Source organism: Oculina patagonica, chromosome 4 (genome assembly GCF_052425735.1).
Source record: "Oculina patagonica isolate OP01 chromosome 4, crgOcupat, whole genome shotgun sequence".
Classification (NCBI taxonomy): domain Eukaryota; kingdom Metazoa; phylum Cnidaria; class Anthozoa; order Scleractinia; family Oculinidae; genus Oculina; species Oculina patagonica.
In genome coordinates, this window is record NC_135761.1 from 30,905,907 (window position 1) to 30,933,509 (window position 27,603).

The 27,603-nt window shown below is 38.4% G+C and overlaps 2 long non-coding RNA genes and 1 pseudogene across 2 annotated transcripts; 2 read left to right on the forward strand and 1 right to left on the reverse strand.

The window, feature by feature from the left end:
- The first annotated feature begins 2,994 nt into the window (after nucleotides 1–2,994).
- On the forward strand, nucleotides 2,995–5,424 carry LOC144652370 (uncharacterized). The gene is made up of 3 exons (XR_013570515.1): nucleotides 2,995–3,081; nucleotides 3,355–3,489; nucleotides 5,170–5,424. It is a non-coding gene; the product is annotated as an uncharacterized LOC144652370 (long non-coding RNA).
- Nucleotides 5,425–7,426: 2,002 nt separating this feature from the next.
- On the forward strand, nucleotides 7,427–13,132 carry LOC144650144 (uncharacterized). The gene is made up of 2 exons (XR_013570024.1): nucleotides 7,427–9,379; nucleotides 12,247–13,132. It is a non-coding gene; the product is annotated as an uncharacterized LOC144650144 (long non-coding RNA).
- A 3,734-nt stretch (nucleotides 13,133–16,866) lies between these two features.
- Nucleotides 16,867–19,250, reverse strand: LOC144648310 (uncharacterized; annotated as a pseudogene).
- Between the last annotated feature and the right edge of the window lie 8,353 nt (nucleotides 19,251–27,603).

Genomic DNA, 27,603 nt, shown 5'->3' on the forward strand with positions numbered 1-27,603 from the left:
GAGTTTCGCTTTCACTAGAGCGGTGACTTGGCTGATTTCGCTTATCTTACGTTTACGTATTCCACGATATACCATGACGTAAAAATATACTATCGCTATTAAGGCAACGGTAAAACACACAATCAATACGAACGAGAAGTTTTCTACGATGTCAATGTCCACACCGGTCACTTGCATTAGTAAGGTTGGAAATACTGTAAACACCGATCCCAACCAAGCGATTACCGCCAGCCTCTTCAAGCGTTTTCTTGTCACGATAGTCTTGTAGTCTATCCATTTTACTATCACCACGTACCTCTCCCAAGCTATCGCAGTCAGATGATATAGAGAAGAGATGCATACAAAATACAAGGAGTAAACACCAGGCACATTTACTAGAAAGCAAATATGTTCAAACGAAACCTGGCGTAGAATTAATACATCATTCGTGGCAGAGAGTGGCATATTTATAGCGCCCGCTAGAAGGTCCGTTACGGCCAGGCTACTCAACAAAATGGTTGAATTCCTTCGCATCTCTTTTCTTTGCTTAAGGACTGCGATAACGATGTGTTCAAGAGAATTGCAATGGGCGAGGCAATATAATGTATGATGACTAAAATCCAGGAAAACGTGGTGTTATTTAAGTCCCATTTATACTCTGGTGCGATAGGGCAATAAAAGACTGACCTGGTCTTAGTGGAATGAATGACAGTTGTTTCTGTGGCGTTGAAGTCCATGCTGAGGTGAAATTACTGTTCCTGGGGTAAAACTGTCTGCGCGTTTTCATCAACGAAGAAGGGGTTTGGTTACAGCAACGGTACCAAGTGTTTGGTGCATGACCAACTTAAATCAACATTTACATTTAGCTCCGAGCTTATGCGTTGCTTGCGTTGGCTATTGTTGCACAGCTGTTCAGGATCTATTTAACTCACACGAGTGTTTCTGTACCTCAATAGAAATATTTCAATCTGTGCTACGTTAGGCGAATAGAGGTACATATTTCAACCAATCACAACACGTCCTTTTTTTTTCAGTAAACCTTAGATTTCTGCAAAGGATAGCAATACACTGTAAAACAGAAATATTATTCTCACTGTTTTTATTTTACCACACTTTGACGAATTTTAGTTCTCCTGGCCAATTATGTAATTATTACATTGATTTTAACAATCTGTGACACACCTTACTGTTAATAAATATTGCAGATAATTTTTAAACTGCGACAAAATAAAGACGAATAATATAAAACATTAACTTTGGGTAGACGATATAATTTATCTAATTTATAACATTTACACAGCTATTGTTTCCCCATATTTTCCAAATAAAAACGTTAATCTCTATGCGAATTCTGGTATGTATTCAGGTGCTTCTCTTCGGCACTTTTAAATTTATGATGTCTCGGATAAAGGTGTTTCTCAATGGTCACAAAACAGAATTTTCTTTTGTTTAATATCAGCGGACATAAAAATATGTGCAGAAAACTCGCACCATTAATTCTGGTGATATTAAGCCTAACTTCGTCGCGAATTTTAGTTCTTCTGGTCAATTATCACATCGATTTTAACAATATGTGACATTTCTTACTGTTAAGAAATATTGCAGATAATTTTTAAACTGCGACGAAACAAAGATGAACAATATAAAACGTTAACTTTGGGTAAACGATATAATTGATCTAATTTAAAACATTTACACAGCTATTGTTTCCCCATATTTTCGAAATAAAAAACGTTAATCTCTATGCGAATTCTGGTATGTAGTCAGGTGCTTCTCTTCGGAAATAAAGCACTTTTAAATTTATGATGTCCCGGATAAACGTGTTTCTCAATAGTCGCCAAAAACGGATATTTCTTATGTTTAATATCAGCGGACATAGAAATATGTGCAGAAAACTTACAGCATTAATTATAGTGATACTAAGTCTAACCTCGTATTTCTTGGGCGTTATTTTAATTTGTGCCCGAATAGCAAATCATCTGCCCAGCCTTTTAAAATCACCTAATATTTGCATATTCTTAATGAATTTTCCAAACGCCTTATTTTACACTTGTCCAGTAAAAAGGAGGAAAACAAAAGACATCCGAAAATATATTTCCTTACTCGACGCAATTATTTTATACGTGCCAATTCCAAAGCTTCAAATTCGAAGTTGGTACTGTTCGTATTACAAGTTAAAGCTTGCACCCTTTCGACCAGCTAAGAGTTTTAACTTCAGCAGGGCCGTAAAAATAGCCCACGATTAAAAACAAAAAACGTCAGGTAACGATAAACAGAAAGCCGCGAATGCGAAATCTCGTTTAAACATTTTTCCAACATCTTAATAAATGATGCGCTGTAAATAAAATATTAAAGAATAAAAAATTATGTGTCTTTGGTTTCAAATAAATCGCAAAATTGTTTCAAATTTTACTTTTTGCATAATGATCATAAATGGGCCGAGACACAAACACGCCAAAATGTGTATTTAACTTGTGTTCCGGCGTCGTGAAAGTTATTACGACTTCTCCTATTATAATTATTGGGCAATTTCTGATAACGACAATAGCCATCTTTTTGCGATTTTTGGGTCACATTGTACATAGTTTATCCTTTTTATGGATCAACGATTCTTCCAAAAAAATCATGCCAGTCAGGCTAAAAACTTAGAAGGCAAATAGTCCTTATGTACAACTACCAGAGATTCAGGGACGTCCAATACTTTGGACCAAAATCCCCCGTATACAAATATGTCGTGCCAGTGACAGTGAGCCACGCTAAAAAAACATATATTTTTTTTTCTTGGGAGCCTATTAACAGGTTGGGCCGTATTGAGTCTCGGTTCGGGAAAATAGTTATTTCAACCTTTTCGTAACCTCATTCGTAACAAACAACATTTATTTTGTTTATTCGGTGAATCTAAACGTTATCCACCCACTCTGCCCTTTATTTCAGTTCAGACCGACAACGTCGTCCTGAGGCCTAGGTTGGAGTCACGTGTACCAGCGCGCCTGGTTACTCAGCGTCAGCTAAACAGTCGAACGTTTGCAATTCTCGTTTTGACAGCTTCTGCAGCTATTTACACTGTATTTTGGCAGTTTTTCATGCTGGAGAGAGCTACAAGTAGGTAAATTAAGTTGTTTTACATAACTATCTCTTCATGGTGCGCAGTTGTGTCCGGAATTATTTGCTTTTATGCGATTGTTTTGCTTGCAAACAGTCGAGCAAAAACCCACGTGGGGCGGGAATGATTAGCTCGCAAGAGCTGTGCATTTGTTTTGCTTTTTATACCTCGTAGATTTTTATCGTTAAAACTTCCTAATGACCTTTTTAGCTGGTTTTTAGCATTCTTAGTTATTTTATATCACGTTAAAGTTTGTGCTTTGTAAACTGCAGGTCAAAAATGGTGAAAATGCAGAGATTCGCACTGAGGGGTAGTTGATGTTCACGTGGGAGTTACAGATTGACAGGCGGCAGAAGAGCAAAGCCTGGGGAGCAAAGTTACGCGAGTTATATTCGTCCATACAAAAGGTTTGTTTTTATTCAAAAGTGATTAACTGGTTAAGCGTCCTTTTGCTTTTAATGCTTACTTCATAGTTTTGTCTACTGACTATTTTCATAGCCTTGCTCAAAAACAAAATTGCACCCTGGCAGAGCTCGGAACACGATGTAACCACGAATTAAAGACTTGCACCAAGTCGCCCTGCGTCGAAGGACCCTAATAAAAGGGATCAAGTCACAGGAAACCTAAAAATAATAGTCCCATTTTTATTAAAATTGTTATATTAGAGGAATGCCGGTCACCTCGCCACCAAGCAATCTCGCCACCGACCAACTCGCCACCTAGCGAAGTTACCTCGGCTCATGGATTAAAGAACGAGAAATACATCAGTTTTGGTGGCGAGTTGGTTGGTGGCGAGATTCCCTGGTGGCGAGGTGACCAGATACCTATTAGAGCACTGAAACTGTTAACAAGTGTTTTTTGGCTGCGGATGGCTCGGACGGAAACGGATTGCAACCTGAAAAAGTTAGACTAACGTTTTCAAGTTGTTTCTGCACGTCATCAAAAATTGATATACCGTAAAAACCCGCAGATAAGCCGCACCTTTTTTCCAAAAATTTTCGCTCGAAAGCGGGGGTGCGGCTTATCTGCGGGAACATTCGGAAAAGGTGCCGTAAATTTTCGTTAACTGATGCTAATTTATGGAAAATTATGTAAATAAATATAACATAAAACTACAAGAGAGTACCGGTCATTGCTTTGCAAGTTTGACAGCTCCTATACTGTTTGCAGTGTCGACAATGACCTATAACTTCAACAGTAATATTGATACTTTTACGAGCGAGAAAATACTACGAGTATTCACGAGTAAGATAGCCAATTGTTTCTTTCTCATTTTGCACTTTGATGGAAAATTTGTCGAACTGATTACGAAACTCTTTTTATGCAACAAGTTTATCTCCAATAGAGGGCTCCCAAATCTCTTTAATTTGTCGATATGATAGCCACGAAACCCGAACACCTCCATCGCCATCTTGTTTTGCTTTACGTTCTCGCCCTAGTCCCATATTTCGCGTCCGATCAAATGCCTGGTTACTAAGCTACGAACGTTCGGCAAACGCAAGTTCTTGTTGTTGTGACACAAAAATCCATGGAAAAACTGCATTGAATGAAGAAATACCTGTCAACAAATGCCAGAAAAAGATCACCCATAATATGTCAAAGTTGGTTTTCATTATATTAAAGAGCTCAAATTGTGGGTAAGACTGAAGTATTTTCTGTTTCAATGTTCATTGAGTTTACGAAGAAGACTTCCTAAAGACTCAACTTTGGATTTTTGACTCGACTTTGGATTTTCTTTGATTTACTTTCAAAAAACTTTTTTCCAACATTTGAGTTGTTAAACTCGGGGTGCGGCTTATCTGCGGGTGCGGCTTATACGCGGGTGTTTACGGTATATATAGCTGTAGGTTGATTTCTATCTGCAAATAAAGATTTATCTTCCTTTAGATGTTCAAAGATAATGAATTTTAAGGGTTTGGTTGCCTACCGCTAATATTTAGAACAGTTTAGACCAAAAAATCTGCGAAATCCCCGTGACATAGCTCCTTTAAGAAGGTTCACAAGAATTGATGCTTTTTATCCAAAATGTCTAAATATCTTGATCCTGAAAAAAAAATACTGAAAGCTGCTATTTTCATATTTTAAAGGTTCCCAACAAAGAGAGAGGCATTTTTGAGTTGGTCAATCATTGGTGCGAACAGGATGAAGTAGCATTTGTTTGGATATATTTCATCAGTAAGGTACATACATACGTACATATTTTATTACATAGCAGGCCCCTTGGGGGCTTTTCTGCCAAAGCAAAATTAAAAAGAGATAAAACTATTTACAATAAAAGAGAATCAAAAAGAGAAGAAAAAGTGAAATAAAACTCACAATAAAAACTATGTAAATTACAGATAGAAGATATTTACAAATTAGAAATATGTTTAAAAATTCTCTTTTTAAAAAGTGTCCAATTATTTCTGTCTCTGATGTTCTTGGGCAAGTCATTAAACATCTTCGCCTCATGGTAGGCAAATTGTAAGCTAGTGATAGAAATACTACAAGATAAAAGCTCACCATTCGTCCTTAGCTTGCTTGAACACTTCGCTTCTCCGGTGGTTTGTAGTCGGAGTTGTCATCTGAGGACAAAGCATCCGACGTCTTCGCTTTTGGTTCACCCTGGATACGCTCATCATAATTTCGTACTGACTCACACACAAATGCATCGAAACACCTTCTGCTTTAAGCTGTCTCTCTACATCTTTGCTGCTTTTGACAGACTTTCCTGCGGGGTTTATATATCTGTAGTAAACTTTCAGTCCTGTAGAGGATGACTTCAATTTTCTTTTGTCTTCGATTACTTTCCAACCAGCTTGTTGCAACTTTTCAAAATCAAGGACAATTCTTGAGTGTAATCCCAAACCTCGAGCTTCGTTAGCACTCGCAGACTTTTCCTTTGACGCGTTGGAATGCTTTTTTTGGGGCATTAATCACTGTTTTTGTAATCTCTGCTCGCTTCGCGTTCATTCCCTCAAAATGACTGCGTTTTGTCAAATTTTAACCTGTCAACGCTGACTATTGGGGTGCCATTGCTATGCAGAGGTGTCATTGTTTATAATCCCTTTGCCTGATTGGTTTCGCGCGAAAAATAGCTCCTCGTAAAAGGAAGGAGGGCCCAAAAAAGGGCCATTCTAAGCGATTTACTGCTGTTAACGTTTATTGTAGACGCCAAAACAATATGGCTGCCATCAAGAAGAAGCTAATAGGAACTTTTGAGCCAGATTTTTCAGTTTAAGCTCGATTTTTGGGAAAAAAAGACATGTTATTTGAAAGGTGGTAGTTTGTGAAATTATATTACTTTTTGTAGTTTTACTGGACAGACACGAAACTTTGCAGAGATCAAATATATATGTGAACGAACTTTTATGTGGGAGCACGTCATGTCTACAAATATAAGGCCTGTGGCAAGATGACACATTTTTGAAAGGTGTGAAATCATATTTCTTGACATATCTTTTATTCTATTTCTTATTCTTTGACGTACTCTCCCATAATTCCTGCTTAAAGTGATACATATAAATTTACCAAAGCTTATTGAAGTCCAAGCAATTCTCTTTGAGTTATATCGAAAAAAGTAAAATGTGAAGGTTTCAACCACACCCATAAAAGATAATATTACATAAATTCTTTTCATTCTTTTTGAAAAAAAAAACTATTTTTGAGAGAATCAGCCCAAATAAAAGATTCACCTATGAAACTATGATCCCGATTGAACAATTATTTTTACAGATTTTATGCATGTAAATATGTGCTAAAAATGTTGAAATAAGCCTCCGGTACCACCTTAAATTGATAAATAGACCCAGTGCTATCAGTAAGTACTGCATCATGAACATTCTTTTGGGTTGCCGCTGTTTGATTCAGAGGTTAGCCTGCAGAACAGGCGGTTTATTTTTTGCGGGGTTGTGATGTGTGAGACCAAGCGCGGAGCGCGAGGAAAAATAAACCGCCTGTAGACACACCATTGTTTATGCTCTTCCAACCGTTCGCCTGGCGAACGGTTTTCAGCGATTGTCTGCTTAAAGCCACATGATGTTAAATGTGTGAAGGTTTGTCGGCTTATTGCTGTAAACTTATCCTGAATGGCTGTCCTTTGCTGTCTTTCCCTCTTTCCTGCATTACTCTGATAACTTTTACACATTGGAAACACCTGGAGGTCCACATCGGGGTACAAGTTTGAACTTTTTTGGCTGTGCTGTTCTTGATTTTTGCTTTGCACATAGCCAGTCAATGCTGCAAATGAAAGAAAATAGTTACTGAAGGGCATTACAGTACCGCTCAGAAATAAGCAAATGCACCTTATACACGCATATGCATATGCACATATGCATACGCAGATATGCACATACACACATCTGCAGTTTTTGTCTCGTGTCGTATGACGTTGTCATGACGACACGAGATAATTGTACAGGGGGATATTTTCCCGCCATGTCAATATTTTTCCCGCCATGTCAACATTTGCTTTGTGAGGCCGCCGAATTTTCCCGCCATGTCAACATTTGCTTTGTGATCTGAGGCCGCCGGAATTTCATATCAAAGAACAACAAAGGTCGCAACTAACGCACCAGTTTATCAAACTGTAGGTTATGAGTATTTATTGTAAAGGGCTTATTATGTAAAAATTCAGGCACGCTTTACTGTTCTTAAAACTTATTTCTTTTTTTACGTTTATTGCTGTAGTTAGTTCACAGTCCTATACGGGTCTTCTGATCGGTGTATCAATCGCAACAAATTCGGTGCACTCCCACGATGATATTAAGCGTTGACCTTATCTGTTAATAAACGACACGCAATGCACCAGAAGAGATGATGTTTTTTTCTGAACTCGCAGCAAACGAGCAAATTCTTAGTGGTCCAACAGGCAACATAAATGGAACAGAAATAAGGCCCCTTTTAGCTGGCGACAGTGCCTATCCACTAACGAACTGGCTAGTGAAACCCAACACGGACAGAGGACGCCTGACTCAGGAGCAGAGAAAGTTTAAAACCTAAAGTTCGGTGCGCTACGATCTGTAGTGAAACGAGCATTCGGATGTTGAAAGTACGTTGGAGAACTGCGTTGAAAAAGGTTGAACGAAATACGAGCATCCTAAAAAAGACTATGATTGCTACGTGAGTTTTGCACAACAATTGTATGTATCGTTTCAATAACAGAAGATAAACAATTAGATAAAAACAATTATTTGATGCTAAATCTTTAAAAATGTCAACTATGGCGTTTGTTTGTTCCAATGCCTGCTCAGGGCGTCACGGAACATTTCAGCCGATCGTTGAAATCTTGCGTTGTCCTGTTCCATACTCTTTTCACACATTTCAATAAAAGAACTCTGCAAGCCAGTCTGGAGTCGTACTTTCTCACTTTTCGTTACTCAGGATGTCGAAATAGGGGAAGCCTTCTTTAATTTTCTGAATTCCATCTTCTCCAGCCAAGCGAGATCGCTGCTTGAACTGCTTGAACTCGTACTCTAGATTCTGCTGCAGTTTCTTCGCCTGCTGTAGCATTCTAGCCCTCTGGCTTTCTGTACACCTTTCTTTATACGAAGAATAGATATCGTTCCAGATTTTGATTTTTTTTTTCTCCCGACAGCTTACTGAATTTGGGGACCCACGCTTCAAGAAGTTCGTGCGTTTCTTTCTCATGTCAGTCCTGTCAGCAGTCCTGTCAGCAAACTTGACGCGAGGTTTTTTCGTTTTGTGTTTGCCGTAGCAAGTACTTGGACATCACTTGCAACTGAAGACTGAGGCGATGGCGTGCTTCTTGCCAGTAGAATAGGTGATCATCGAGAAATGTTTATCAGTACGCTGAGATAAAATCATTTTAAGTCAGCTGCGTTAGGAGGCTAAAAAAAGACATTATAGCTTGACTTATCTTACAAACATCTCAAAAGTTAAAGGGCAACTCTTGGCTAGAAAACTATATTTCAGTAAAAGCTTCCGAATGTTTCCATAATTATACAGGAAGCAAAAAATTTGAATTCAAAAGCTTTTTTACCGGTTGATTTTAACGTAAAACTTCGTATTTTACCGCTTTTGCGACATTTCGCCATGAACGCTTCGATTATGATCACGAGATGTGATACGTCACAGGTGTGTGGAACCGCAACAAGTCACGAACATGGCTGACTGAAATTCTTGCAGTGAGAGCTCAACTTCTGCTAGCGACTCCACTGTTTTTTAGAGAGCTATAGGAGGGGATATGTTAGGGGATGATCAAGAACCTTCTATGGTATTTCAACCCTGGCGTTTTGAGCCTCTGGGGAAAAACAGCGAGACAGGTCACCGCCGCTGTGATTTCGACGGCGACGAATGGTGAGTAAATTAAAGTGCTAAATCCCCTGCTAAATGTACAGTTTCTTTCTCTATTACCTCGGCCACTTGTTTCGTTTGTGAGCTAAGTCAAACCTGAAAAGCCTTGTTATTATTTGCATGTATGCGAGAAGCTTAATTAAACATGCTTTTATACAACCAAACCTGTTTGCTGCATTTTGTTGTTTATATTCGGTCTTCAAATATTTTTGCTCATGTTTATCACAATAGGTTTTGAGCCTAATGTACACTATCTACCTTGTGCGTTTGAAAGCTTGCAAATACAGAAACGCAAGTTACATTCTTTGTCTCCTCTGTGTTACCGATTTTTCGAAATTCTGCTCGAAAACGAAGAATTCTGCCGGTGGAATGCCAGCTACCGAAACTAAACTATAATGCTCGAAATTCTGCGGCAGATTTTATCTAGAACATACTCAGGCTTGCAGTTAAATGTGGACAAAACTCTGCTGGGTCTCTTCACTTCTTTTGTTGGGAGAAGGGAGTTTGCGCTTTCTGTAGTTGAAACAATTGCCTCAAGGAAACTTTGTTTAAGGTTGTTCGTGCTTGTATGCGTAAAACTGTAGAATGATTTTGTAAACTGATGACTACCACCGGGACTATTACAATCATGATCACATGCAGAAAGCTGTGACTTCGAGCAGCTTACAAAAGCGGAAAAATCGTATACAATTTTGCTTTAAAATATATCCAACAATGTAACGATGTTCAAGAGCACATTGAACGCTGAGTAGTGTAAAAACGTACAATTATAAAATGAAGCAGATGTTCTCCCTATCTCCAGTAAACATTGCAAGCATTTAATACACATGTAACGTAACATAAAAATTAAAAGAGTAATTTTGTCGTGCTTCTTAAAAGTTGGCCCAAGCTTCAGTTGCAATAATATAACCGCATCCAATAGCATATTCAATGTTTTACACAATCGTAGTTTCGTAGTAATAGAGCACATGAATTTTCCATATCTCCCTAAAAATCAAACAATGGTCTCGCGACTAAATAGAGAAAAAAAATTACACCGGCAGTCACACGCCACAAGTTGTTACTCAGAGCAGCTTGCAAAAGCGGGGAAATAGCATTCAATTTCGCTTTAAAATACGCCCAACAATATAACGGTGTTCAATACGTATTAAAAGGTAAAAAGTATTGAAAAGGCTTAATAGAAGAACTTAGCAGATGATGTTCCCTATCTCCAAAAAAACATCGGAAGCATTTCTGTAACGTTACAATGTATGGACCTTTTGCTGTGACTAAATGTACTAAGACAAAAAAAAAAAGTTGTTCTTTCGTCGGGCTGCTTGAAGTTCGGTCCAAAAATTGAAATTCGGTTAACAATGGTTCTAACAAAAAGAAGCATTCAACAGCATATTCGGTTTTCAACGCTATTAAGATGAAGTTTACATATCTCCCAAAAAATCAAACAATTATTTACTGTATGCTTTTAATAAACGCTACTTCACGCAATCGTGTGACAAACGGTAATACACGCTATCGTGTGACATATATAGAATATATACAGAATCGTAGACCGCATGCGCTAAATCTGACATCCAAAATTCGGGAATTTTCCACTCACGATCAGTAATAACGTAGGACTGTATTTCAACTTTATTCCCAACAGTTCAGTACAACTTACAAAGACGAGTCAACAATCTGCAATTCTGATCATAACAATCTGAACCTTGACTTTCCATACTAGCACTTAAACACTTGTTACGCGATCTCCTTTCGGCTTGCTAAAAGGCCTTATCTCTAAATTGTCAAGTCCATTTATTTTAATTACTTTTGATAACAATCAATGTCTCATCCGGTTCTTGTTTAAAATACATATGTTTTGTTAATTAAATTTACGTGCACGCTATAGATATATTTTTAAGGTTTCATGTCACGGGTTGCGTTACTTGGGACAGATAAATGTTTTGCGACAGTTAACAGACTGAAGGCTAACATTTCGCAACCAGCGAGAGTCGTGTTTGGCCTGTCACATTTTATATTATCACACCATCTGGTAAGAAAAATGTTAGAATTTCTAATTTAGAGCTTTTTAATTTTCTGTAGTGCTAGAAAGATTAATTATATAGAAAGAATTAATTTGCAAAATCTATAGAAAGCAGTTGCATTTGTTCTTTCTGAGAGACCCTCATAGCTGCTTGAACTTTTGATAGCTGTTTTGAAATACAACTTTGCATCTACCCATGTGGTATCTTTCCAGATCTATAATCATGCATTGCTTAACACCCGAGGTGGGGGCACTCCCTTATTAGGGCTAAACGGGCACGTGCAGCCCGATAGGGTATGGTTTTCAGGCTTTTTTGTCTTGAACGGGGTATATATTTCACCCCTTTTTGTCTTAAATGGGGTATTCTTGCATGCACCAATGTCAGACAGGATAGACTTATATGCCTGCAGAGGTGTAACAAGCCGAATTTTCACACATTCTTCCGTATTGCTGACTTACGTTGATTTCAGCAATGTTACTTAGCTTGATTCACGATCAAGTCTTAAACACGGTCAGGGCTAGGAGGCCAAGGATGCACCTCTGAGTCTACCTGGAATTATGTCGAGTACCCCCCCCCCCCCCCCCCCCAGAGCTTAACATTGCCACCCTAAATGAAGAAATTATATAACAATTTGACTGCTACAAAACAAATTAGCAGTTGCAGCTTCTTGAAAGTTTGATTTCAGTTCAATAAACTTTGTTTTTTTTTTTCGTAGGGCCTTCACGTCCGTTACCGTTATTGTTCCCGTTAGGTTACTGTTATTATTGTGTGGCCGGACATATATACAAAATAAAATAAGAGCAAGGCTCAGAGGTTAATGAAGTGCACAATATTTCTTTTTGTTTTCTACAGATTCCACAGATTGGATTACATTTTATTGCTTTTTGTTTTCTTTTTTTGATTTTTTTTCTAAATATTTAATTGCCTGTTTAAGTGAAAATTTTTTGATTTGTGTAAATAGTTTGTTTTTGTTTTGTTTTTCCTCAAGTCTTTGTAAATATTATTTATTAAAAGTTGTTTTATATATCACAGTGTTGTGTTGATTTATTTGTAAGTAGCGGATTGCAAGTCAAAGAACTTGCGACTAAAATTGTTAGATTACAATGACATGTACCATCACCACCACCTTTCTTTTTGAATTGTTAGGCAGGACGCGCGTGACTTAGAACTGGAGATAATCTTTGACAATGAGGCTTAACCTGTAAAACTAAACTTACCCATCCCACTCCCCAATACCTACCTGTATTGTAAAAGGTACCCCTCATATACCTTTTTAAAAAATACTGCACTTCTGCCCGTTTTTCTAAGTTGCAATTGTTTCCCTAACCTTTCATATACTTCAATTTGTGATAGATGTACCATTCCTGTACAGGCCATTGTAGGGGAAACCCCGGAGAAATTTTCAAAGAGCTCACACTTTTACTTCTTCAATCCACCCCACACTAAATAAATCTCAACAATTGGGATCTTAAGAGGGTCACTATTTTCAGCAGCAGGATTCTTATACAATCCGAATGGTCATTTATTCCTACAGAATAGCTGCACGCCTTTTTAAAGGGTTAGGGATTCATTAGTATCTCGTCAAATTATGTGAATTGTTGATTACATGCCGATCAGACAGAAAATTAGAAAACGCATTTGACAGTAAAAAAAAAAATAAAAAAAGGGGGACAGCCTTAGAATAAACTATTGATCCCTCGGAAAGGTAGAATAAAAACGAAACTTAGGATATGATAAATAGTAATTTGCATTTAGCTAGCCTGCGTTGCAGACCAACAAAACCCCGATATATATAGCCGGATACAAACAGCGAGAACTAAGATAACGCCCACTTGCAATTGACAGAGTACGAAATAGCAGGCTTAGACTGTATTAGAAAAGAACCAAACATTATGCAGTAGTCAACTGAAAACCAACGCACCAGAACAACTGAAATTACCCAGGAATTAATGATGATGATGCGAATGATGATGATGCGAATAGTACACTACATGTTATGCCAGTTCGAGTTACCGGACTTATCATTTCCTTCTTTACAACCTGATCTACATTTCAAGTTTGACATTGCAGTTTTCGGTGTCTCTGAAGTGAAAATATTACTCAAAATACCGCCAATTTTATAGCTCCCGCCATATTTGCACCCAGTCTTCTCGCGGTTCTGTATCTAAGTGATTCCGCTCACATCTGCCTAGTGCCCAGATGTTCTCCCCTTTAACGATTCCCTTGGCTTAGTGGGACTGATCCGAAAAGGGAAACGGACGCCTGGAAGATCTTGTTCGCATTCTTGGCAAAATCCGCTATGTTAATTAATTATACGCAATTTTATGGCAGTTTGTGGCTAATCAGTTGTCTCACAAAAGACAATGAAACTTTAGAGTAGCAAAAATCTAAATTCTTTGCTTCAAAGCCACAACGCTATCACTTTCGTATACACGACACGAGACAGCCCAAAGGGCCTTTGATTTGTTATTCATTGTTTTTGGTTTTCATTGTGTTGTATTGTTGGAAAAAACAAATGAAATATCTTTGGGAGAAAATTATAAAACAGGCGATAGAGTATTGCGAAATCACCATATATTAACAAGCTATCTTATTTCAAATCTAACTAATTGATTGTCTAAGACAAGTATCTAAAAAAACAACTCAGGTTCTATTTGGCATAAATAGACAATTAAACCATCATTATATCCTTTATTTAAAGTTAAAAAATGCATTGCAAAAAATAAATAAATTCTCACTTTCTTCTCGACCAATTATCAATAAAAAAATAACAAACATTGCAAACAAAATTAAGACTTACAAGATCTATATTTCTGAAAGTTACATTTTCTTACATTGTTCTTGGTATATCAACCGGTTTCCTATTTCTCAAGTATGCATCAATTGCATTACAGTGACCATGCCACAAAACATCTTGTTAAGGGAAAAACTTATACATTGTGTCCATAACTTTTTCAATTTTGCCAGCATCGAGGGGACGTTCGTTCCCAACCCCCCTTACATTTCTGCGTTCAAGTTCTTGGGGGGTAAAAGGGAAGGGGACAAGATTTACTGCAAAGTTCTTTACTGAGGTTGATTTTGCTTGTAATTGGAAGATAACCTCATCCTCATCATCAAGTTTGTTGGGTGGCGAGAACGGCTCAGCTGGTGGTGCAGGAGGTTCCAGGTGTTGTGCGAATGTTTCCAAAGGTTCAGGCGGCTGTGCTGGTGGTGACAATGGCTGATTAATAAGTGAATCTGGCTGGTACATGGACGGTGCAGGCTTGGCAGGGCTGCGAAAGAAAGGCGATGAGTGTGTTGAGACGTTGGAGTGTTAGTTTGTGGAAGTGAATGCGTTGCTTTTGCTGTTTGGAGATTTGGTTGAGCAATTCTAGGACCTCTTGCTGGCTATCTGGCAGGCTCCTAAACAGACTGTGTGGCACAGTATGCCCAATTGGTGACAGGATGCCGGCCAGCTGTGGTGACCTGACGCTGAGTCGCTGCCAGGGAGTTGATGGCCACTGAGATTTGAAACATAAAGTTGATGAACAACTTGATTTTTTCAACAAATTTGATCATTCAAAGAATACCGTAAAAACCTGCAGATAAGCTCGCTCGAAAGGGGGGGTGCGGCTTATCTGCGGGAACATTCGGAAAAGGTGCCGTAAATTTTCGTTAACTGATGCTAATTTATGGAAAATTATATAAATAAATATAACATAAAACTACAAGAGAGTACTGGTCATTGCTTTTGCAAGTTTGACAGCTCCAATACTATTTGCAGTGTCGACAATGGCCTATAACTTTAACAGTAATATTGATACTTTTACGAGCGAGAAAATACCACAAGTATTGTTTCTTTCTCATTTTGCACTTTGATGGAAAATTTGTCGAACTGATTACGCAACTCTCTTTATTTTTTTTATTTTTTTTATTTTTTGTTTTGTTTATTATGCTAGAACTATTAACACACAACAAACACTACAGAGAGAACAAAAAGAAAAATGAAAAAAAATAATGAATAATAGCGACAACAACACCAACACGAAAAACACAGCACAACAATGCAAAGAAACAAAAGAGACCGGAGACACAGGGACCCCCCGAAGGTCCAGTGCAAACGCCGAGTGACTGTGAGAGCCCCTTCGAAGCGGGACCGGCAAAGCCCGAGGGGGGAAGAGAAGCGGGAGCATGGCCGACGGGACACGACAGGACCCCCCTCACCCCCCGGGAGAACCCGGGCCCGGCCACCTCAGGAGAGAAATGCCCGCTCCCACCCCGGGACAAGGGGGGAGGGGGAGGAGGAGCCCCAGAGCCAGCCGCGCCCGGGCTCCGCTGAGACGTTCTTGCCCATCCTATACTTTGTGATTTTTTTACTCTCTTTATGCAACAAGTTTATCTCCAATAGATGGCTCCCAAATCTCTTTAATTTGTCGATATGATAGCCACGAAACCCGAATGCCTCCATCACCATCTTGTTTTGCTTTACGTTCTCGCCCTAGTCCCATATTTTGCGTCCGATCAAATGCCTGGTTACTAAGCTACAAACGTTCTGCAAACGCGTGTTCTTGTTGTTGTGACACAAAAATCTATGGAAAAACTGCGTTGAATGAAGAAATACCTGTCAACAAATGCCAGAAAAAGATCCCCCATAAGATGTCAAAGTTGGTTTTCATTATATTAAAGAGCTCATTGTGGGTGAGGATTTTCTTTATGTTCATGAGTTTACATCGATGAAGAAGACTTCCTAAAGACTCAACTTTGGATTTTCTTTGATTTACTTTCAAAAAACGTTTTTACAACATTTGAGTTGTTAAACTCGGGGTGCGGCTTATCTGCAGGTGCGGCTTATACGCGGGTGTTTACAGTATTCTCAAACTCATTAATTATTCATGAGATGATGACCTTATCAGCTCACACAATTGGGTCGTGAGATGTGAACCCTGAACAACCGACAAGATGAGATAGCAAAAACTGATCAAGACATGACAAGAAACTTGAATTTTAATCAGTCTTAATTATAATTCTAAATACAGCATTTTTCCCGCTTAAATCATTACTTACAATAACAATACAGCAACGGCGTGCGGGATGTTTAAAGTCAAAACTAAATGTTTTGCAATCTTATCGTGCAATGAAATATGAATTCAAAACCACTGGAATTTTTTGAGAGGGGCATCAAGTATATTTTGACACCAAAACTATTTTTCAGCCAAGGTTCCCTTTAAGCAAAGTCCAGTCAGGCACAATAGGGATTGCACAAGTTTTTGGGCAATATCCCCCAGTACTACTTCAAGTGCTTCCTTCTGGTCTAATTCTAAATACAGCACTTTTTCCCGCTTAAATCATTACTTACAATAACAATACGGCAACGGCGTGCGGGAGGTTTAAAGTCAAAACTAAATGCTTTGCAATCTTATCGTGCAATGAAATATGAATTCAAAACCACTGGAATTTTTTGAGAGGGGCATCAAGTATGTTTTGACACCAAAACTATTTTTCAGCCAAGGTTCCCTTTAAGCAAAGTCCAGTCAGGCACAACAGGGATTGCACAAGTTTTTGGGCAATATCCCCCAGTACTACTTCAAGTGCTTCCTTCTGGTCTTTCTTCTTCATCAGCTGATGGGGGATGTTGCTTATCAATTTACCTCCTTTCACAAAATGGTCCTGATGGACGATAACAGATGCAAGAGGTACCTGACACTTGTTGCAGAGATTGCCGATCAAGGTGAACGTTGTCACTGGTTGTTTACTCTCTGGGTTTTCTTCTTGGTCCTTAGGTGTTGAGCTAAGCTTTGACTGGCTGCCATTTTCAACTTCTTCTCAAAGCGTCTCTAACTGCAAAAGCACAGCTTCAAGGTCAGCCTGAAGCTTCTTCAGTTTGACCTAGTGATATCTTTCTGTGTGGATATACCGGTCAACTATAAATGCACTGAATCAAGTGGTTGGAGGGCTGCTTGTTCATAGTCGTCAGTTGCTGTTTGGCAATCTTGCAGGTCTTAAGACTTATTATATCCACCAGCCAATTGTATTTTTTGTCTTTGCCGGCTTTTAATTTCTACTGAAAAATGGCAGAAACAATGCTTAAAGATCAGGCCATAAATATCTCTTCTTTGTAAATTTGTCTTGGATCTAAAAGCCCACCATTTTTTAAATTTGAGGGTTCAACGACAGCAAATTGGTCTGGGAATATTGATACGAACCAGCTATTAGACAATCTTTCTTACAGGAATGCTGCATATCCTTGAAATAAGGAGGTACCAGTCTCATGAATTGCTTGCCTGCAGCATTTCTGCTCTTCGAATATCGAAGAGCTCCGTGTTGCACAGCACCCAATCCAAATAAGGGCAAATTTCCCGCTCTTCTGAGCAATGTCTGAAATTCAACCTCAAGAAATGTCAAAAGAAAAAACTGTTCCCTGAAAATAAACAGGATCGACTCCATTGGATATTGTACACAATGGTGATTAATTAATTGCCAAATAAACTGTTTGTGAAACTGCAAATCAAAGGCGATGAGAGCTACTGAGCAAGATTGTGACATCACTCCATTGCAACCAGACAGAACAAATTTTTGAACATCTAGTTAATTGTGGCTCGTTTTGTGTCGTTTTCACAACCTAAAAAGTGGTTATTGACGGTTTTGTCCATCCCATCTCAGTGTGTTCTGGACATCAAATTTCTATAATGACATTAATATTGAACTTATCATACTCAAAATCAAGTGTAGCCCAGCCTGAATCTATTTTTTTAACCATTAACTGTCTTCACTTCAGAAAAATAAAGCATTTCAAAAACTGCTGAGCTTCCAGAGTATCTTTATATATCCCTACAGTTTCTTCTGGGCCATACCTACATTACATTTTGCATTGGCCTTTAAGTGACCTTCCCTCTCTCGGAACAATATAAAAATTACACCATATATTACATTGAAGTTTGATTTAATATAATTTTTTAAAGTAATTGATATTTCCATGGCAACGATAAAAATCCTGATTTTTGTGTGAATCAGATTAACTATTAAAAAAACTAATATCAGCGTCTTAAACTATGATGTACTGCACATAAAATGTTCAAGAATAACAAATTTAGTATGTTTGATTTCGAGTAAATCTCAATGACGTTTCAAATGGTACTTTTTGATAGCGATAATAAATTGGCCGAGACACAAACACTTCACAGATGAAGTAATCTCAAGGACCATGCCATGATTTAAATAATGACCTCTGTCTGGAGCATGAGTTTGGGATGCGCAGTACTCCACTGACGCATAATTCAATGGATCACCAGCGTGGCCCTCTCTGTGGATTTCATCAGGCACGATCTTTAATGCCGTGCACACTTCTGCATTGGCTAGGTGACTAAGGGGTTTGTTTGAAAACGCTAGAATAAGAAATTTTTGAAGACTTCGAAAAACACTACAATAAACAGACATAGGTTTCAGTAATCATACAAATCATGGGAGGTGTGGTGGCCTAACGGTTAGCACGCTAGACTCCAGATCAAAAGATCAAGCGGTCCAGGCTCGAGTCATAGCTGGAGACATTGAGTTGTGTTTTAGGGCAAGAAATATATGAAGCTCCAGTTTAGGCCTTGACCAAATCTACATATTTGATTTTGACAATAAGTAGTTGTCAATGTCAAAGAAAACACAATAAACTGGTTTAAAAATATAACCAAGTATAAATTAATACCACATAATTTCAAGAGAAATGTATCTCAGGTAATTAATCACAAAGGCTCCATTTTGTTCAACTCTTTTTTGTGATGTGTGATCCACTTGTTTAGAGAAGACAAGTCAAGTTTCTTAATGAGGCTATCTTGAAAGCCAGCAAACATGCGGTATTCCCTGTCATGATCAGGTCTGAACTCAAACATCTTTCCTTTCTGATGTAACTGGTTTACAAGGAGCCTGAAGTCAGAGTCACGCTTCTGTACCTTGTGGTGGCCACTTGTTCTGTTCACTTTCAAATCATTGTCAACCAAGGAAATCAATTAGTCAACATGTCCAATGGCCTTACTACAACGTTTGGCAGAATTTTCTGTGATGTTGACAGCGAGATGCTTTAGGAGCTCCTTTGTTTAGTTAATCAAGTGCTCCATTCTGATGTCCATTGAAATATTGCATCCGGCACCTCCTTTGTTGTTTAAAGTTCTGTTCCACATTAAGCATTCAGCCAGTCTTGGGGTCAACATTGACTAGATAGAAGCTTGCAGTTGCAAAGCTGCAAGGGCATATTTCGTATGGCCATAAGCCCTGTAAATCAACATGGCAAACTTCCAGCAATGAAAAATTCTTTCTCCATCGCCCTCTTTGACTGCATCATCAAAGTTCCTTGACAAAATGCCCATTGACAAATGCAATGTGGCATAATTGTATCTGTCATCTCTTGGTTTGTCTTTGGGCTCTTCTGCCTCATTTCTCTCTCCAAGGTCTTCATCAATTTCAGCCGTGGCTGCAGTGTCAGTTGAGAGACATGCCTCTGGATGCACCCTGTTTCGCCTTGCCATACTTGTATTGCTTGCCACACACTCTACAGTGATAAACTACTGGCTCTCTTGGTCTGTTTTCTTCTGCCACCCGTTGCCTGATATTTTCATGTTCGCTATTCTGCTCAGCCATGACAAATTTGGACAGCATTTTATTTATATGAGTGTGGAGCCAGATCCTTTTCTCTTCTTTTGGAGCACTCAAGATATCTGGAGGGATGACATCTTTAGCTGCAGTATCAAGGTTTTCCGATCCAAAGTATTGCAAGGTAGCTGCTGTTATAAGGGCATCTGTCTCAAGGTTAACAAAGTCCTTGCGATGGTTAAAGTTGTCTTGGGCATTCGGGGTCTTGGCATTACAGTTGTTAATCACATTCATGTTGGCACACATTGTTCCAATGTCATTGGATGAAGAAACCTTGAAGAATATATCGTACAAAACCTAACAATAAAAAAGACGTAGGTGTTAGTAATCATACAAATCATAGGAGCGGTAGCCTAACGGTTAGCAGCGGTCCAGGCTCGAGTCATGGCTGGAGTCATTGAGCTGTGTTTTAGGGCAGGATACTGTATTTTTTATAGTGCCTCTTTTTACCTAGGTGTATAAATTAGTCACGGCAAATTTACTGCTGGAGGTGAACCTGTGATGGACTAGCATCCTTTCCAGGGGGGAGTAGAAATACTCATAGTTGCTTCATGCTATGGAAACCAGGGTAAGTTGTGGCCTGATGGGCTGGGCTTGGATACACACTTCAGCCTACCGTATCAGAGAGAGGTATATAAGCAATAAAACTTAATTGGCCCAAATTTGCATCAAACATGCAATACGTATTTACATATCTTCACTTGTTTAGACCTTTTAGGTAATGGCAGAGGAGGAATGGCAATATACTGTTAACATTCTTAAGAAAAAAATTAACATAATCATATAGCAACAGGGACATAGTTTAATTTTCCAAAAGGAAAGAAAAAGAGAGCTGGAGCTGCAGCTTGTAAAAGCACTCTAGTGGATACATACAGTTTGTTGTAACACACCTGGTACAGAAGTCTGACAGCCTGCCAATCTTCTACTTTACTGAAGAATCCCTTAAGCCTTTCGAACGTTGTGTCTCCATCACTTCGTGCATCTTTACAGTGGCTTGCCCTTTCATCAGTAAGCTGGTCACCACTAAAGAACAACCTCTCCAGAATGGTAACCACCTCTTCACCATCAACTTAATGCTTTTCCAAGGGGAGGTACTTGCAGTGAAGCTCATGTAGAATGTCAATCATTTCCTCGTTAACATTTTCATTTAATTTATAAAAATTAAAGATAAGCCCCAGAGGAACCTACAAAAAAAAAAAATAATAATTTTTAAAGACCAAATTATATTTGTTGATATTTTGGTGACCTTGTCCTTCCTGGCATATAAAAGTTAGGATATGATTTTTGATTAAAATGTTGAATATTAACATCAAAACCATTGCATGTTAAAAATTCTTTATAAAAAATAAAATCAAGATTATGCAAAATGGTAAATTAGATTGTCAGTTCCAAGCTTAAAGACTAAGTCAATAAGATTATGTATACAGATATCACTCTAAACCTGAAATCTTGATTTAACAACAATCCCTGATTAAAATAATAGAATGGGAACTTATTTTCTTACTAAAAAAATATTATAATTTTACTGGCTGAAGTCTTTATGAACAGTTCAAACTTAATTTGAGAAAATTTAACTTTCATCCTTTGACATGATTTGAGAAATTGATCAGGAATAAGAGTAAATGTCTGGGTAAACGATCAGGGTTTTTTCTGGTGACAGCAGGGAGGAAGGTGATATGTCCTATCTTCTCCCAATATGATCCACATAAGAAATAATTGGGAAAAAATTGTGATAAGGAAATATGAAATACATAAAGAGTTTAGTTGTTTAGTCAATACTTAAATTTTTGCGACCTGCTCAGATTTCTGTTTTATGGTCTCCGAGTATTTGTGAGAAAACTTTAAAGGCTGGGATTTGACTTGTTACAACTCTAAGTGCAAGTACAGTCACATCACAGAGGAACGTTTGGTTGTCTTCCAGCAATGGAAGGAAGTCCACATTCTCCATTTCCATAACTGGCTTAATGGGTGCAATGTTGTCCAGATGGTTTTCAAGTACACGGTTTTGGACAACTCTAATTGTACCATTTATTGGGTTTACATTGAAGTTTCATTTAAACACTTGTACGTCGTCAATCGACTTGACTCTTGATAGGGCAGTATAGAGAAGTCCGCCGGTGAATTCGTATGCTGAATGGACGATGACTTTCTCTAAAGTGAGCCCTTGCGATTTGTGTACTGTTGCCGTCCAGTGAAGCTTTAACGGCATTCGCAATCTTGAACCAATAGCCTCACCAACATTGTTAACATTGACCCAAGATACTCTGCGGATAACGTGCTCCCCACCACCGACTCGTATAACCGCCGCATCCTCACTCGGTTTTTTGACGAAAATCCCGTGAGTGCCATTGTCAATATTCTGATTAATGTTGAACAAAACCATAACTGGCGCACCAGTTTTGAAATGAGAGACTTCTGGTGCTGGACAGTCCAGGCCGCGAATGTCACCAGTGTTTGTGGCCGTGAACGACTCACGTTCACCTCCAAGCACATCTAAACGTGAATTGTTGTGCGCAACGACCATAAGGTTAGTAAAATAAAGGTGAATTGTGTTCTCACTGTCATTAAGCTCTCGTCTTAGGTCGGTAATATCTTGCACGGTCTCATTAACGCACCTTCCCATTCGAAGCTGGCATAAGATGTTACGGTATCTCACCTCACGTTCATTCTGGCGATGCACAATTGTCAGCTTGATCGTATGAGGAAAGAGACACTCGTATAAATAGGATTTGTACATAGGTCGGCCATCATCAAATCTGTCCGAGACGGGTTTGAGCTGTAGCCGCTGTAGCCAGTCCCCTACCAAAATTGTTTGGATCCCTCCAAAAGGTTGCCGCGAACTCTCGATGTTATTTCATGAAACAACTCCAAGAGACGAGCGCTTGCCATAGAGCACCGTCCCACACAACGCATCTGAATGTATCATTGAATCAGGGTTTGAAATTAGGGCTAGCCCGCTCGCCCAGGCGAGTGTGAAAACTGTGGGCGAGTACAAATCACGAATCACTCGCCCGGTTTGGCGAGTACGATTGCCAAATCCAGAATATATTATTCAGAATAAGCGAAACTCTTACTTCCCACTTTAAAATAATCTACACTGTCCACGAGCCGATACCTTACAAACATTTTGAAATCTCAAACAAAGCTGTGTTCGCGTTCGTAAAATGGCTTCCATTTGGGGCATGTTACATGACCGACGTACTTGTACAAAGTAATACCTCTGGTCAAAAATTCACTGGCTCATCCATCGAGCCGCGAAACGCAGCAAGATGGGCATTTTTTGCCTCTTTTCCTGTACAATTTCGCTTGCAAACAGCAAGAATTTGGAAATACGTATCAAATAAAACTGTGTTTCAACTTTTGAAGTAAGTGTGCTCGTGTTTTATTGTGGAGTAAGGTCTATATTTGGCAATTTTTCACCGAAGAAATAGATTGCAGTCTGTTTTGCGATCGACCACCAAAGTGGCACAGTGAGTATCAAAACGTGATTAAAAATTGAAGTTGTATATTTTTATTATTCGTAGGGGGAGGGGGGCCTAAATTTTTCTTTTTTAATGGAAGAAGACTGGGCGAGTGAAAATTAATCTGGGCGAGTGCAATTTGAAGGTCACTCGCCCGGATGGCGAGTGCTCCAAAATTTTAGTTTCCAACCCTGATTGAATGTACATTTGAGCTATCGTCTATGAATTCAGAAATAAGCGAAACAATAAATAATGTCGTATACCTATCAACATCTTTTCTCTTGCTGTGCAGACCATTTCTTTTTTGCCGTAGAAGGCACAGAGAAAGAAGAATTCATGCTCGCTTTTCCGTCTTCCGTCTATTTACGTTCGTGACTTTCCGAGAAACTTGCTCAGTATTCCAGTTTCGTCTGGCTTGTATAATACATTCAAATACCCAGAGACCTCCGTTGATTGGTTTAAATTGACTTCCGTGTACAGCAGCGGAAGTGTCAAAACTCCCGTGCCGGGCCGGGTTGGGTTTTGGATGTGCAACGGTCACAAGGCGTTGATTGGCTGATTGTAATATAGATTCGTCACTTATTTCTCAGTATGTTTCCTAAAGGAAATGAAACGAAGACTTTGGATCTCTTAGATAGGAAGAAATGCTCATCCTCTTTGCTTGTTCCCTAATACCATAAACTTAATGATACCCTTTTACAGTTTTGGTTTCTTGAATTATTCATAGTAGCTTCGTATAAACAATGCTCGTAAAAAACACTTACACCAGGATCGAAAATAATAATTAAGGTAAAAAATAAATTTGTTCCTCTGTCCTTTTTATTAACACATCTATCTTCTTAAACTAGCTTGTTTTCACAGATGTTAAAAAATTATAAGTTATCGAAATCCTCCACACAAATTCTTACCAGTGACCCATCTGGCGACGTTTTAACACGAACTTTTCCATCTAGTGTCCAGACACTTTGAACCAATCCATCCTCATAGTAACTTAAAACCCACCCATCTTTTCTCATGTTGTTGGCTTTCTTAATTATGCTCCATCAATAAGAAGTAAGATTTTCATTTATGAAGATACGAGGCTTGCGGTTTAATGCGGCAGAGACGCTTGCAGAAGGTAAAATATCTGAAGCCTTGATGCGCTTTAACATAACCCGCCTTTTTTCAACTTTGGACTTAACCTTGTGACTCAAAAGTTTCACAATAATCGGCTTATTTCTAGTGTTAAAGTTGTGTGAGATTTCTGTCCTCCGGCTTGATTGATACACTCAAAATTTCTCCCAACTTTATAACCACTTCTTCAGTTGATGTGTAGGCGTCCTGTGGGACGCCATGAATCTCTAGCGAATTTTTTTCGCATGGACTGCCTCAGGGCGTTGAGCTCTTCGTTTAAACATGCTGTTCTTCACTTTCTTTGCTCAGCTTCTTCTTTGTAGACTGAAGCTGTTCCCTTAGTGCACGGTTTTTGGTTTTAGTTCTTCTTTGAAAAAAATTGCTTTCTTTTGAGATATTAGTTACTGACCTTTGTATTTCCGCCAGCATATCCTTTATTCAGCGTTGTTAAGGTCCCCCGCTTCTAGCAAACATCCGTCAGCAGTCTAGCATGTAAAAGTCAGATATTTACCACAAATGTAGTTAGTGTGGACCAAAACGGTTGCAACATCAAGTAATGTCATATTACCGGCAGTAAAAAATTCCGGATAGTCGCGGGATTCGATTTGCGAACAAACAATATTCCCGGAGATCCACAAGATCCCAAATGTAGTAGGTACTACTTACCCGATGTCACTGCAGGTACGCCGTATGAAAAGAGTTGGTTACTGGCGATGGTCCCTGGGTAGTCCAACCACTGGTTGTTGTTTGCGGAAGGTTCACCTTTGTTTGCGTCATAGGGGCCTGCAACTTGAACCAAAATAAGACTTTTGTGGGTTTCAGTGAGAAATAAAACAGAATTTACCACAAGTGTAGTAAGTGTGGACCAAAACGGTGTGACCATCAAGAAATGTCATATTACCGGCAGTAAAAATTTCCGGATACACGCGGGATTCGATAATCCATCTTGTAAAATAGACACATTAAGTCGAAGATGAGCATGGTAACTAAAAATAACAAAATTACAAACACAGAAATGAGCCAAAATAACTTACAACGAATGACATAAGGAAAATAGGAAAACGACAATGCAAAATAAACGAGAAACTTACAAAGACGAATGTGACCACTGAAAAAACCAAAAAGATGAACTGTTAACTTCCTTTACCATAAACTCGAAAAAGACTGAAAAACTTGTAACTAGACTAGGAACTCGTAAACAAAACTGCTTGAATAAATTACACGCAACAGAATATTTACCAATGTGCAAATAAAAGTAACACATACAGAAATAGACTAAAAACAAAAGGAACTAATTACCGCAAAAACTAACACGAAATTATGACACTAAAAACTAAACGAAACGAAAATTCTGACACCTACATTCCGGCACCTAAATACAAGGGTGAAAACCTTGTATTTTCTAACAAATTATTTTTTTTTTTTTTTTTTTTTTTTTTTTTTTTTTTTTTTTTTTTTTTTTTTTTTTTTTTTAATTAATTCAAGGCTCAGAATTACATAAGTAACTGTCTCTTAAAGTCATGATTGTCACTCAATGTTTCTGCCAGACACGCAATCCTGTGCTGTCACGTAAACAAAATAGTCACAAAATAGTCTCGACATCTGTATTCAGTTCTTCAAGCAAACACAGTTTGCTGATAGGTTGTTCCAATGTAGATGTCTTCGTTTTATTCTTCACATGGCAAACAAGGGCATATTTGTCAGGAAATACCTCAGTAACGCAACCAATCGACAAGACACTCCTGCAATCCCGGACGAAACCAGTTTAGACAAACGCATTTCACAGATTTTCGCAAATGTCTTGACTGGCAGGCTTGTTAAAATCATGTTATTCCTCCCTCCCCCCACATGTTGTTTTATGGAGTTTGCAATTTGCCCGGCTTTGTTTCCATAAAACGACAACATTGAAATAGGGGAGGGGGGATTGACAAAAATGAGCTGTAGTACCAAAATTGGTGAAAATTAGCAGTGTCTCAACCGTTTTGGCCAGTATTGTCTAAAGCACAGTTCTTTTAGCTATCTAAAAACGCCAAAAAAAACTGCTTGAATAAATTACATACAACAGAATATATACCAACATGCAAATAAAAGTAACATGTGCAGAAAAAGACTAAAAACTCTGCTGCCTACAGAGAGAAAGTGAAATAATTGTTTTGGAAACACACCACCGACTCTGAACGTGGAAATTAGATGCAGACAGATGAAATCAAAAAAGAACAAAACTACTAAAGAACCCTACTAAATACAACAAAACGGACAAAAATAATCAAGAAAAAACTGCCCAAGGCAGCACTTACCTCGGGTCCAGAGGAACGGTTTGGGCCATCCTAGAATCACGATAAAGCTAATTGTGTCATCAAAAGCATTAAGTACAAACACATAAGAGTTGTAAAGCCACAGAAATTCAAGATATTTTGTTCTTTGAACTGATCTGAAACTACATGTGAACCAATTAATGTAGGGTAATTTTCTGTTAAAAATGTGGTGCAAAAACTATTTATAGCCATGTTGCCAAAGATGGCTATAAATAGTAACAGATAGAATGTACAAATAGTGATGCTTTGAAAAACGATTTGAATGAGACAATACCATCTTTTGCAGCCAATTTTCTAAAAGGTTGTACAGAAATTTATAGAATGTTTGTAATTTTGGGATTATTAAATAAATTATTAGAAGTGGGGCTGGTAATGATATTTTGCAAAGGCTGAAAACGAGATAAAATTGAAATAAACCTGTCTTGTGGATACTGGTATCAAATTATCAGTTTTATCTGACTCCTTTCTCTCTGTTTGCTTGCTCCTGTCCGTACAAACATGGAATTTGTATTTTGTTCTGAAATAAGAGATTCTGTTAAGTACAGACCTCCAGTTGCTCTTGAAGATCAAGTTCTGTCTTTTGTGTTTGCGAGTTTGAAAACGTTTTATATGTAAAAAATTGAAAAAGTAATCAGAATGTGCAGTTTGTTTAAAAACATCATTTGAACTTTGTTTTCTAATTGATATATACCAGTCAGGGTGCTAAC